This window comes from Momordica charantia (assembly GCF_013281855.1).
Source record: "Momordica charantia cultivar OHB3-1 chromosome 8 unlocalized genomic scaffold, Mcharantia_2.0 BLBB01000008.1, whole genome shotgun sequence".
Classification (NCBI taxonomy): Eukaryota; Viridiplantae; Streptophyta; class Magnoliopsida; order Cucurbitales; family Cucurbitaceae; genus Momordica; species Momordica charantia.
Window position 1 is genome coordinate 14,717,844 of NW_028275166.1, and position 10,598 is coordinate 14,728,441.

The following is a 10,598-nucleotide window of genomic DNA, read 5'->3' on the forward strand; positions in this document are numbered from 1 at the left end:
GAGCAGTGGTATTTAAGGAGTAAGATGTAACTCAGGGGTAAAACGATAATTTGACCCAACTTGAGTTACAAGCACTCGTGAAGGATTGACTCGTCATTAATGGTCGTATATCCATGGACACGAAAACATTCTGCAGTGAGAATAGTGCAACTGCGGGTCTTTAGTGGAATGACCTGTAGTTGACGAATCTTGATTAACTCGATGAATGAGTTTGACAGATTAATCTTGCATCGTTGGAGCTTCTGATCTGTTGGTTCATTAGGTCCTGTTGCTAGCTCATAACGGGTAAAACGAGGATCAAGTTTTTGGAAGAATTTGAACTGTTCAAACTAATAAGGGATTATATGTATATTGATACATTATAATATATAGTTAATTCTAAATTAAAACTATATATTATGAGAGAAATTATTTGAATGAGATTCAAATAAAACTAATATAAATAAGATTGATATTAAAACTATAGGTTAAAAATAATGTGCATAAGATGTACATTAAAACTATAGGTTATACGAGAGAAATGCTATATAATATGATTCTATTTATGTGATAAATAATTAAATGTTAATTATTTGATATATATATATATATGTTAATTCATTATTAATTAGATTAATAATTAATTAATATTTATTAATTAATATGATTAATTATTTATATATATATATATTATATGTTATATATTATTAATAATAATAATAATATTAAACTCCCCTGAAAATTTGCAGGGGAGTGGGGAGTTAATATGACGTGGGGAACTCCCCACGTCATTCTTCTTTCTTTTAACTTGGGTTGCAGAACAGTTCTGCAAGGGTTACAGAACAAGAAAAGAAAGAACTCTCATCCAGATCTATCAAGCTCTCTTTCAACTCTCCCTCTCTTTCAAAACGGTGCTCCCACAAGCACAATCTAGAGACCCAAGAGGATAGCGAGGAAGACTCGGTGGTGGTGTTCGAGGGGAATTCGTTGAAGAAAAGTTCTTCAAAGGTATGGTTTTCCCCTGTATTTTCATCTCAACACTTAGATTTTGTTTTCCCAAAAATCATCAACGCTGGCATAATACACTCTAGGGAAAAAAATGGACAAAATTAATTAACTTGCAGCTATCTCAAATTAATTAATTTTGGTTTAGTCATTCTCATTATCCTTAATGCTATTCTTTGATTAATATGGAACACTATCGTGCCCAGTTGATTAATTAATAAGATTTAATTTTGATGCTTGAGGTGAGTTAGAGAGTTGTGCGGTTGCACAATTAAGGGTCGTCTTGCAAACGTGCAGATGCACGTTTTAGAAGACATTGGCAGTATTTTGGTAGAGTAGTACAGAGTTCGAGATCCCGTGTAAGGACCCAGAATTTTCCGCACACCTCTAGGTCACATTAACTACCCAACTAATCAAATTTAACCCCGGCTACATCCTGCCAACTTCCTATACGCATAAATTTATAAAAATCAAGTTCCAATCCTCATCAAATTAACGATAAACCAATCTCATGGAATAACATTCAACAACATTCGTGAACCACTTCACGAGACAAGTTTATTATTCAATCTATATGAATCTAAACAAATGGAATAAAACTCAAATAGGCACCTAACCCGAAGCAAAACCAACAACAAGGAAAAATCTCTCAATTATTCAAATGCAAATAAACCGTTTATTGGCCACAACATAAGGCCCTAACCAATGAATTAAACTAAACAGGAAAACTAAGCAGCCTATGGTCCTCGCTCGTCAGGTCTCCTCCGTCCCATCACCATGGTCACCCACGAGTCCTTCACTTGAAACAATCATTGTAGAGGGGGGGTGAGTATATAAAATATACTCCGTAAGTAGCCCTCACCAAGCACACACAAACATCATGCTCATAACCATAAAGGAAACATACATCGTCATGCTCTATCATTACAGTATGCGAACAACCATAGACATGCTCTACTAATACATTATACATTCATCCATAAACATGCTCTATAAGACCCGATGCTAACCACAATCAGATAAAAACCATTACCGTCCACCTGGCTCCCTAATACCTCAAATACAACTATGTTCACCTCAGTTATTCGAGCTCTTCGAAACCATTCTTTTGGTAGTGTCGGCCCCTGACCATTTATACCCAGAGCCCCAACACTAGTGCATCGACCCTCAACCATTTATACCCGAGGCCTCGATGTCTTACCATCTATTGGTCCTTGACCATTTATACCCAAGGCCCCAATAGTTCTCCTTTCGAAAGACTCCTTGCATCGACCCCCGACCATTTATACTCGAGGCCTCGACACTCATCTTTATCCAATATTGGCGTATCGACCCCCGACCATTTATACCCGAGGCCTCGATACCCAATTAGTGACGTATAAGCCCCCGACCATTTATACCTGAGGCCCTGACACTCACTCATTCACTTCATAATTTGCAAAACTCCACATATCGTTTCTAGCCTCCAACCAAGATTCCAGTACTAACTCCCTAATAACACCAACCACCACAACGCCCATCAACAACACCACCACTAGTATGATTTCAATGCATCTCACCGCTCACCAACACATTCCAGCATGCTTCCACAACATAAACATCATTCTAATAGCAAAACAATAAACTAAACATGCTTTCACAACATACCAAATCTTATCAACAGCGCCACAGTGAGTTTAGTCATAACAGAGCTTAGTCAACAAATTGCAAATGATTGGAGCCCAACACAATTCATCCAAACACTTAATAACCAACGTCCATATTCAATAAGCGCTGCTAGATATAATAAAAACTCATGAGACACGCCAAACACTTCATACGAATTCAGACAACAAACATTTCCAAAATAAATTCACTTTAACGAACATTCCCTACAATCATACATCATTTTACAACAGATTTCAGCAGTTCAGCAACACAAAATTCCCACTATTATCACCAACGGACATTCAACACTAACCAGGCATACAAAACTACATAAACAAGAGTTACACTGCACAATCACGTATCAGAACCAATATTAAGCATCATAAACAGTACATCGGCAACCAAATAACCAACATCAACGCACGCACCCGCCCCCGTGCTACTTACTACCAAATGTCCTAAAGCTCCTAAGCTTGTCAAACACTTCCTACAAGGAAAAAGTACGATTCGAGGTTAGTAGCCAATTGGAAACATTTAAATAATATTGAACCCAAATTTAGGTGAGTTGTTACCTACTAACTCACACCAAAACCTCTTGGGTTAGAAGTGGGTCGACGCCAAGGATATTCTGGCTCCAAAATTCGACTTCGAATGGCCTTAGGCTTGCTGAACCGATGTTAAAAACTGATGGGTAACATAGATTTGGGTCCGATTGAAGGTGGTTTAATGCCGACTCAATGCCGTAAGTTGTGGGTATCAAGAATCAAGTTTCGGTTATGTGTGGGTAATTGTCTAACGTTGCCGGAGGGGCTGGGTAACACCAAACTGAGGAAGGAAAACGTCAAGAAACTTGCTGGGCGTCACAGATCTGGGCGCGGGGGCACCGGAGGAATGACGTCGGACCTGGGCTGTTGCCGCTGCTGTCCGGTTCTGCTCAGAACGTGTCGCCGCCGTGAAGAAGGCCCGCCGGGGGTTGCGCACGTCGCCGGAGGATGAGTAGCAGCAGATCGTCGGGCCCGTGCGTCGTGCGCCGCCGCGAGCTACTGCAGGAAGACGCCGGCGTGGAGATGCCGCTGCTGCTGTGCCGCTTCGCCGGAGAAGAATGGTCGCTAGCTGGGATGCTCCAAGAAGAAGAAGAAGAAGAAGAAGTTTGGGGGGAGGGGGCTGTCGGCTAGGCTAGGAATGGGGAAGAAGAAAAGGGAGAAAAGAGGAAGGAGAAAATGTGTAACAACCCAAGACTACATATAAACATCATAGGCAACGCTAATTAATTCTTCTGGCTAACCTTAACTCTAAACACGAGATAAGCAACCTCCTGGAAAATATTTTAGATGAAATAAAGCTTCGACTTCCATACGTTCTATCAAAAATAAAAATGTCATAAACTATCAGAACTCCGCCCTCCGTGGGCAATTTAAAAGAAAACAACAAGATCTCAAATTCGCCTCAGTGGCAAAATTATTAAATAGTAAAAACAACCGTGCACCTAAACTCCAATGACAACAACGACGCGTTTACCAACAACATCCATAGCAATTAAAGTAGTTCTAAAGAATACAAAATTTTCCTCCGCGGTTCACACCTAGCAATAACATAAGTCTCAAGGCTACTTGTACCCAACTACCCTTCCCTCATAACCTCACTAACTAATCTAGTGATCCTTCCTCGGTCAAGCACTCTCCACGTCATCACCGCGATCGACTCCGTTCACACCTGAAACATATAAAGGTACAAAGGGGGGGCTGAGTACATAAGGTACTCCGTAAGTAGCACTTCCTAACTAGCACAAAATAAATTATGCTCACAGCCACAACATAAAAACTAACAATAACGAGACAATCAAATAAGCAGTGAGAGATAGCGAACAATTATCTTGACATTTAAAACAAGACAAGAGCAAGGCAACCAAATAAGCAGAGAGAGATAGCGAACAAATAACTTGACATCTACATACAACAACTAAGCGTCGAAACTACCAATACCTCAACCCATGAATCGCTAGCCCTTGTTTCATAGTACTAAAACTTCCTCAACACCCCCCTTTATCACTCCCCGCTTAACTTCTCGAGGCATGACGGCTCTTGACTTTTATTCCCAAGTCACCGTACCTCCTCCTTCTCCAGTACTTGATGTCCGACCTTGCCATTTATTCCCAAGGCCAAACACCACTACTTCGCAAGCTCCATTCTTCTTTAATCCCTCAAGCCTAACTCCTCGAGTCGTATTGACCCTTGACATTTATCCCCAAGGCCTCAATACTTCTCTCCAGAAACTTGACGTTCGGCCTTGCCGTTTATCCCCAAGGCCTGAACTGAGCACCGGTCCTTGCCGTTTATCCCCAAGGTACCGATGACTTCCCAGCGTATTGGTCCTTGACATTTATCCCCAAGACCCCAATACATGTTTACAAAAAATTAACGCCTGGCCTTGTCATTTATCCCCAAGGCCACTACTCAAGGCTTTGAACCTCCAAGCGCTTTATATGTATCTTTCAGGTCAGAGCACCCATGGTTAACGGACTATCATCCCGTCCCTTTACCCTGCACCCTTCATCACTTCACTAACCCTTCCATGACCACCTACAAGTAAACCTCTCACATTCTAAAATCACTGCACCGTTTACAAACATACTTTTCCACGTAACAAACAAAATTCATCCAACAGCTCACAACCAGACAATATGAATTAAATTATCGGTATAACCAAGCTAGCATTTCATCTACAACCCATTTGCAAAACGTCATGAGCCAATTACTTCTAACTACAACAGTTCAGAATCTACTAGTCACCTACAACAACAAGAACAGGAAGCATGTTTCCTCAAGAGTGTTCAATAATAGAAATACGGCAACAAGATCGCTAGAATTCACAAAACACACCAACAATCCTTACATGCTCATTTAAATTATTTTATCAAGAAAAACAAACAAAAACAAAAAAAAACAGCATCAAGAACGTTCTGTTAACGCTAAAAACGCACGCACTCGCCCCCTGGTGCTACTTACACAACCACGTGTTAAAGTTTGCGTCGGCCTCACACCTAAGCATAAAACAGAAAAAAAATACAGCAATTTAATGTACCATTCAGCCTTAAAAAAAAACATCTTTAAGAGGGTTCAAAGGGGCTCGTTACCGCAAAACGACTTCGTAAAGGTGTGGGTAAATTAGATCTAGCTTGCCAAGACGTGGGTAGCGTAAATCGGGTTTCAAACGGATGTAGAGAATCGCCAAACACCACCAATACGCTGCTGTCCACGTTTTTGTAGCAGCGAAAACGTCCAATACTATCTCCAACGGCTTCGTTTCAATGTCCCTTGCTACAAAACAACCCCGCTTAGGTGTGGGTATTCTAAATCGATTTCGTTTGGGTGTGGGTACTCCAAATCTAACTTCGAACAAAGGTGGGTCAAAGAAAAGTTACCGGGTTTCACGGATCCAAGTTGTTCGAGGTCGTTAGGCTTGTTGAATCGGAGAAAGGACGCCGCGAACACAACCCTGCGTGTATCGATGCCGCCTGCAGCTGCCCGAATGTCACGCACCGCCGCTGATCGTCGCACACCGCCGCCGCCGCCCGTCACGCGCCGCTGCTGTTCGACGCTGCGCCTGCTGCCGCCGCCGCTGCTGCCGCTGTGTCCGCCGGAGATGGCCGCCGTCGGTGCTGCTGCGTCGAAGAGGAAGAGCCGAGTGGAGGGGGGTGGCCGACGGCTTCAACAAGAGAGGAAAAGGGAAAAAGGAGAAGAGGAACTAGAACAAGTGGCTAGGGTTCCCTTTTCTTGATTCAAACTCTTAACTCCTTTGGGCTTGGGTTCTTTTCCGTATGTTTAAGGCCCACTTACCCAACCCTTCCTTGTTAACACAACCAATAATAGAGTTTCGTAATTGGCCCAAAGATCCAAAACAAGTGTCGCATAATGGAAATTCGTACTAAATGTAACTTGATAAATAATTACACGCTACTAACTCACCACTAAGACTGTAACTATACACACTAGTCGAGATGTCACACTTAAATTAAATTAGATCACTGATGAATGAATTAAAAATAACAATGAAATAAATCAATAAGTCAATAAATAAAAAAAACCATTTTGTCATAAAAATTTCCGGAACTCGGGGCAAGCTAATCTGAGTAACGCGGGGCGTTACAAAATGTTAGGGTTTCCCTTTTGTTTTGTTTTAAAACAAATTTCCCTCAATGAAAGCCCAATCATCCAAGCCCAATGAAGAAGGAGTCCATTCCCTCAAAACAAGACCCAACATACCAAGTTCGGTAAATAATAATTTAATTGAATTTTTTTAGAGCCGATAAATATAGATAAATTCAATTAACATCCACTTTGAAATTTAAATGAAAAACAAAAAAAATCTCCCGATTCGAGACTAACTAACCTGAGGGACTCGGGGCGTTACATCCCGGGTTGTAGTGCATCGTTAGCAACTAAATCTCGTGAGTATTGTGAGGTTTTTCATTATTGTATTTCTTAGGATCGTATTGTTGTAGTTTCTAGAAGCTAGGTGGCTTTTGTCTAGGCCTCTAAATTTGAGAGATTGTATTGCCCATTGTATTTATCTAAATATCATAGTAGAACCTGTAACGCCTTAGGACTTCCCACACAATTCTAGGTCACGTTAACTACTACCCACCAGTCTAAACTTAATCCCAAACACGAGATGACAACTCCCTGTGAAATAATTATATAAAATAAAGCTTCACCTCTCATCAATTTAACAATGAATCAACTCTATAGAATATCAATCAAACATCATCCGTGCACAACCTCATGAGGCAACTTTATTATTCCAACTAGGCAAACTCAATGAATGGAAGAAAACTAAAATAAACACCTATCCCGAAATAAAGTAAACAACGAGTGGGAACCTCCCAATTATTCAGATAAGAACAAATAGTTTATTGACCAAAACATAAGGTCTTAACCATCTAAACTTAAGCTAAGCAAAAGTAACTACGCAGCCTATGGTCCTCGCTCGTCATGTCTCCTCCGTCTCATCACCATGGCCGCCAACGAATCCTTCACCTGAAACAATAATTGTAGAGGGGGGGGTGAGTATATAAAATATACTCCGTAAGTAGCCCTCACCAACAACACACAAACATCATGCTCAACAACATCATGAAACATTCATAGTCATGCTCTTCATCACATTATGCAATCAAACATAGACACACTCTATAAGATTCGGCGACAACCACAACCACGAACAAATTAGTTACCAATGTAGCGCCCCGAGTCCCTCAGGTTAGTTAGTCTCGAATCAGGAGATTTTTATTTTTTTTAAATTAAACTCTAATCAAATTTATATTGATCGGGCTCTAAACTCTAATTAAATTTATATTTATCGGGCTCCGTGTGGTTGGTTTTGTCTTAAGTTGGGCTGGGTTTCTTTTGCTCTTGGGCTTGGTTATGTTGGGTTTTTTTTTGGTTTGGTTTGGTTCTTTTTTAAAACAAAGGAAAAGTAAAACGAAAGGGAAAAAGAAAGAAAACAAAAAAAAAAAAAGAAACCCTAGCCCAAGTTCTCTTTCTTTCTTCTTCTTCTTCCTTCTTGCCCTAGCAGCCCACCCCCCCTTTCTCTTCCTCTCTATTCTCGTTCCGGCGACCCATCCAACGGCGGCGGGTTTGTCACAGCAGCAGGCACGGCGACGTCGCGGTGGGGCAGCACTCAACGTCACCTTCCTGCTGCTTTGCGGCGTTTTCCGGCGTAGGTGCACGATCGGCGGCGGCTCACTACCGAACGACGACGTCCTCGCGGCGGCGGCAGATCTCCCAGCATTCTCCACAGCGACGGTGCTCCCGACGGTGGCAGCCATTGTAGCAGTCTCGGCGTCGTAGGTAGCAGCAGCTGCGGCGGGTGGCGACGACGAGCCCAGATCTGACACCTTCGGGCAGACCACGAGCAAGTCTGGTCGTCCTTCGGCGCCCCGTACCTGCAGCACCCCTCCCCGACTCGGACAGAAGTGAACAGCTCGTGCTTGGCCCATATCTGCGGCGTTTTCTTCCTCCCGGTGACTTTCGGTGTTGACCCACATTCGTTGTTGAAACCCGATTTAGGCTACCCACACCTTGGCGAGCTAGATCTAGGTGACCCACACCTATACGAAGTCGGTTTTGGTGGTAATGAGTCATTTGAACCCTTTTACAATTGATTTCAAAAGCTGAATAGTGTACGTTACTTGCTGTATTTTTCTGTTTTAGTGCTTAGGTGTGAGATCGACGCAAAACTTAAGGGCGCGGTTGTGGGTAAGTAGACAAGGGGCGTGTTCGTGCGTTAATGTGTGTCAGATGGCCTCTAACGTGCTGTTTTTGTGATGTTCGATATTGTTTTTGATACGCTGATGTGTTAGGTAGCTCCCGGTTGTGGTAATCTGTATACATGGAGTATTGTTGAGTAATTGTCGGTAATATTGGTGTAATTTCTGCTTTGCTAAACTGCCGAGAATTGTTGTGGGGATGTTTGTTGTCTGAATATGCATGGATTGTTCGGCGTGTTTGGTGTGCTTTGTTATATCTAGTAATGCTTATTGAATATTAATGTTGGATAATAAGCATTTTGGGTGAACTGTGTTGGGCTCTAATTGTTTAAGAATTTGCTTGGTTATGCTATGTTGTGACAAACTCATTGTAGAGCTGTTGTTAAGAAATGTTATTTTGTGAAAGCATGATGGGTTTATTATTTCATTATTAGAATGTTGTTTATGTTGTGGAAGCATGCTGAATTGGTTGTGAGCTGAAGGATGAATGGGTCATGGCTTAAGAAAGTATATGGTAAGACTCTGGGTGAGTTGGATTCTTGGAGAAAGTGAATGGGTGAGTTTCAGGGCCTCGAGTATAAATGGTCGGGGGCTGATACGTCACTAATTGAATATCGAGGCCTCGGGTAAAAATGGTCGAGGGTCGATGCGAGGAGTCTTTTGGAAGGAAAGCTATTGGGGCCTTGGGTAAAAATGGTCAAGGGCCGATAGATGGTGAAGTTATCGGGGCCTTGGGTAAAAATGGTCGAGGGCCGATGCGGTAGTGTCGGGGCTCTGGGTGAAAATGGTCAGGGGCTGACTCTGCTCGAAGAAGTTAACTGTGGAGGGCTAGGATAGCTGTGATAAGCGTGGAGGTACTTGAGATGTTAGGGAGACTCGAGGTTGGTAACTAATTAGTTCATGGTTGTGGTTGTTGCCGAATCTTATAGAATGTGTCTATGTTTGATTGCATAATGTGATGAAGAGCATGACTATGAATGTTTCATGATTTGGTTGAGCATGATGTGTGTGTGTTGTTGGTGAGGGCTACTTACGGAGTATATTTTATATACTCACCCCCCCCCTTCTACAATTATTGTTTGAGGTGAAGGACTCGTTGGTGATGAGACGGAGGAGACATGACAAGCGAGGACCATAGGCTGCATAGTTACTCTTGCTTAGCTTAAGTTTTTAGATGGTTAAGACCCTATGTTTTGGTCGATAAACTATTTGTTCTTATTTGAATAATTGGGAGGTTCCCACTTGTTGTTTATTTTATTTCAGGATAGGTGTTTATTTTATTTTTTCTCCCATTCATTGAGTTTTGCCTAGTGTGAATAATAAATTTGCCTTGTGAGGTTGTCCACGGATGTTGTTGATTGATATTTTATGGAATTGATTTATTGTTAAATTGATGAGAGCTGGAATTTGATTTTATATAATTATTGTATAGGGAGTGGCATCTCGTGTCTGGGGTTAAGTGTCATCAGTTGGGTAGTTAACGTGATCTAAAAGTGTGTGGGAAATTCTAGGTCGTTACAACCAACCTCGAGTCTCCCTAACATCTCAAGCACTTCTACACTTATCACAGCTATCCAAGCCTTCCACAGCTAATTCCTTCGAGTAGAGTCGGCCCCTGACCATTTTTACCCAGAGCCCCGACACTACTGCATCGGCCCTCGACCATTTTTACCCAAGGCCCCGATGACTTCACCATCTA

General features: G+C 42.0%; 1 long non-coding RNA gene across 1 annotated transcript; it reads right to left on the reverse strand.

The window, feature by feature from the left end:
* Window positions 1-5,146: 5,146 nt before the first annotated feature.
* On the reverse strand, window positions 5,147-6,416 carry LOC148209596 (uncharacterized). Its single transcript, XR_015793093.1, has 3 exons — window positions 6,053-6,416; window positions 5,765-5,948; window positions 5,147-5,671 (listed from the first exon to the last, which is right to left on the reverse strand). It is a non-coding gene; the product is annotated as an uncharacterized LOC148209596 (long non-coding RNA).
* Between the last annotated feature and the right edge of the window lie 4,182 nt (window positions 6,417-10,598).